The sequence below is a fragment of the Argentina silus genome (genome assembly GCF_951799395.1).
Source record: "Argentina silus genome assembly, chromosome: 3".
In the NCBI taxonomy this organism is placed as follows: domain Eukaryota; kingdom Metazoa; phylum Chordata; class Actinopteri; order Argentiniformes; family Argentinidae; genus Argentina; species Argentina silus.
Window position 1 is genome coordinate 23,608,935 of NC_139657.1, and position 4,163 is coordinate 23,613,097.

Below are 4,163 nucleotides of genomic sequence, written 5' to 3' on the forward strand. Positions count from 1 at the left end.
TTCTAAATGAATGCTAACCAGTGGAGAGGGTTGGCATAACATGATATTATTCAAAATAATTGGTTGTGCTCAAGGATTGAATGACAATCTATAAGAGAGCCAGCAATGATGATATGACAAATAAGCAAAAAAATAAGCAAAAAAAAACATGGGCAACATTTTCTACAATTGAAAATGTATTTTGCACTTTCAATATCATTAATAGTCGCATTTTGATTTAGAAGTTGGGCCTTTAATTTGCTTTGCAACCCACAGTATCACCCATTATCATAATCACTAATATGTTTGCACTAGTGACCTCATTTTTTTGGTTATAAGATATCTGGTGGCACTGTCATGACAGCACCAATGATGTAAAATATATGCATTTCCATGGACAGCACATTTGATTGATAGAAATCCCACTCTGGGCAAGTGCAGCTCGCCTCCTCTTCATCTGAGCTTGTGGGGGGAGCCCTCACAGTGCCTCACAACATCACAGGCGACTGTTAGTTAGCCAACTGTCTCAGTTGATGAGATTTGTGTCTGGCTGAAGGGGGAGCAATTCTGTCCCCCTTCCTTGATCTCTGTACTCTCATCTGAGTACAGTAGATAGACTATCATTTACCATTGAGGGTAGAAGCTAACATTTTTCCATTAATTATTTGCCTTGTAATAATTGTATACAGTATTATTAAATTCATTTGATTCATTCTATACGACCATTCTTGCACTAAATCAGCACAAACTCAAAAATTCTTTGCACATAGTGATAACTGCATTACTAGAAGTCTGATTATTAATATTAAGATATGCTTTGCTATTAACATAATATAGCCAAATTTCCTTGCCAAACCTTCACATTGAACTGCCATCCTAAATACAGGCCTACAGTTGTGGATGAACCCTGATGTGATCGTAGTTGAAATTGCTTTAGATTGATTCATGCATTTTTGTTGTATTGGTTCATGGTACTGTATTATAATCGCATAGTTTGCAAAGGAAACTCTGCACTGAATAGCATTATAAACTAGGCCTATTTTCAGGACCGATATAAACCGTGCTTTGATAGTTTAAAGTGATCACTCACCACGTATAACGAATGTAATGGCAGGAGATCAAGACGTGCATGAATTGGTTAAGTTATGTGCTTGTGTGACTGTTAAAAGCACATGGCTGAAATTGAACAAAAACGACAAGAAGCATCTTACTGCTAATTCATCTGAGAATGAAATCCTTGATTATTGGCAAACAATTGGCAATCGTAAAAGCAAGTCAGAGAAAAAGCGAATTCTACATGTCATTGGCCATCTGCTTAACAAAACAAAATTCTGCTCATGAGCGGGATGTCAACAAACATTTGCGAGAGGATCTTAAAACTATAAGCCTATTGACTACTGAAAAAGCCTCTATGGAAAATAATACATATGATGCGCTAAATGCATTACTGCTAAGCGAAAAATCCTATAAGGAGAGTATTCAGGAATTGAAACTACAACTGGATAACTTAGAGTTAGAAGTTAGAAGCTTAGTTGGTCAAAACAGAAAGAGAAAGATGCTGAAATGATTGCTACATTGAGAGGTAATGTTAAACGTTTGCTATAATACAATGAGTCGTTAGAGCGTGATGCGTCCGACACTGAAAGTGGAATCAGTCTCCCAATGCGACTCAAACTGTACTTCTGAACTGTAATTCTACTGTGCGTGTCTCTGTTTCTCGGAATACTAATGTACATGTCTCTGCAATCACAATGGCAAGAGATGGAGGCTAGAAAACCGAGTTTCCTATAGGTCGTTGTTCAAGGCAGTAGGGAGTCACTTTCTACCCAGTAGATTCAATCAAAGCCAACGATCAACATCAGAACCAGAATCAGAATCAGAATCAGAATTCTTTTATTTGTATATTTGCACATACAGGAAATTGACTTGGTGAGGTTGGTGCATGGGACATAATAAACAATATATAAGCAAAATATGAACATAAAATGTACAAAATAGCAAAATATTTGCAAATTTACAAATAATGTTAGGCATTGTAGTTACTGTAGAAGATGCTATGTTATGGGATGTTGCATGTGTGTGTGCTGGTTGAAATAATGGTTAAAACATCTTGGCAAATCACCAGGTTTTATGGGGAGATCACATAGCAATAGATACAAGCTAGTCAAACCATCAAGACCACCAGTTTAAGATGGTAACCAGCAAGACCAGCATACTTCTTGGTAGTGACCAACTTACGCTGTATTTTCAACACATTTATGATGGTATTTTATGCTGGTCTTGCTGGTGACCAGCTTACATTGTTTTCGACACATTCATGCTGGTCTTGCTGGTCACCATCCTACGTTTGGTTTTCAACACTTTTCATAAGCTGGTAACACCAGCAAGTACACCAGCTTGAGCTGGTCACCAGCAAGACCAGCATCAAAGTGTCGAAAACACAACGTAAGCTGGTAACCAGCATGACCATCTAATGCTAGTTTAAGGTGTATTTTACAGCAGTGTACAGCTGTTATTTTTGTATCAATGTTTCTTGTTATAACACACCAGCAGCACCTTCATAATAGAAACACAGCTCACAGCTACTGAGGGAAAGAGGAAAAAGCTGCTGGGAGGCCTTTGAAAAAAGCAGGATGTCAGATTACCCCTTCCTCCCCACAGCCCCCAAACACCTCCTCCCCTCGCTCCACTTAATACAAGCAGTCCTCCATCTCTGAACAGTGCTGCCTGGGACACCGATTCACCTTCCTTCCCTGTCTCCCTGACACACAGCCATTATGGATGCGTTTGAAGAGCCCCAGTCAATGCTCTTTCCCAAAGCCCAGATGAAAGCTTTGGCCTGGGGCTCCGAATACCAGGGCCCTGTGAACTGCAAGGATGACTGGATTGAGGGTATAATTTCTAGCGTCAACATTTTGGCCCAGAGTAGGGAAGCTGGTTTGTGTTGAATGAGGAGCTGGGAGGACATGAAAGGAAACTAAATAAGTGTGGTTTCATCGAGTGACACACACAAGATCTCCGTGGTCAGACAGGTTAACACCAGCAGTAGACACTGACAGACCTCAGAGTTAGTCAGAAAGGATGTGTGTGTCTGTGTGTGTATGACTTAACTAATTAGAGAGAGATTGAGAACCAATATCATTACAAAATGAAAGAGTGAAGATGATAGGAAAAGGTTAGAAGTCTCAAATTAGCAAATGGGTAGAGAACCAAAAACGTCCATAATGACAATGACACTGTAAAATTTCAGATACACCACTTGTATCATCACAGGTCCCCGATTGATATCAGTGCTTGATTCTATGAAAATGTATCCAAGTTCAAATTCAGCCTTTAGTGGATAAAATCTATTTAATCTCAGAGGCTGTGAAGATAAAGAGTAAATGAGGTCTATTTAGTGAGCAGTGATTTTGTATTCTCCAAATCTTCACCTGGGGAACATGAACAGTTTTTTTCCCTCTCAAGGATCATTCTTCAAGAGTAATGAAAATATTTGTTTTGGTGGCACATACCTGGACTGAAATAGCTGTTTTTCCAGGAGAGAATCCTTCCTGAAGGGGCCACCCGAGGTCCACCAGTCTTCCTGCCATTCTTTGGCCCTCTCTCTGCCTTCAATTTCCAGGTACAGGGGTGTATTAATAATACAATGAGTCCAGCCTGGCAACCTACTCCTATTGATGCAGGAAATTTGCTTGGTTCCAGATCTGTATGCACATGTAGCCTATGACAGGGCAACAATAAATGCTGTCATAAAAGTTGGCTTAAGCACATAAGGATCTTGAGCAAGGCTAGCAGGGAATGTTGATTAGCACAATTCCAGGCAAGCACAAAACAGCACACACAATTGGTCTTTATCTGATGGCTTAATCCATGTGATACCACTTTGTAGAGCCATAAACAGGATGAGGGGTCAAGACAAATCGGTGCCATTAGTGAAACAGGACAGGCAATCAGGTTGAAGAGGCTAGAAAGGACAGAGAGCTGTCATTAAACTAACTCACACCACAGCTGTCACTGACTCCACAAGGAAAAGAAGACTGTCTGTCTCTATCTGGGCGTTTAGGTCTTTCTATGAAGTCATTTAGCTAGTACTTACTTAAAAAGGGTATGGGGAAAATGGTAATTATCTAATAATTACAACATTTATTTGGTATTCATTAAAACAAGTGCCACAAGATACCAGG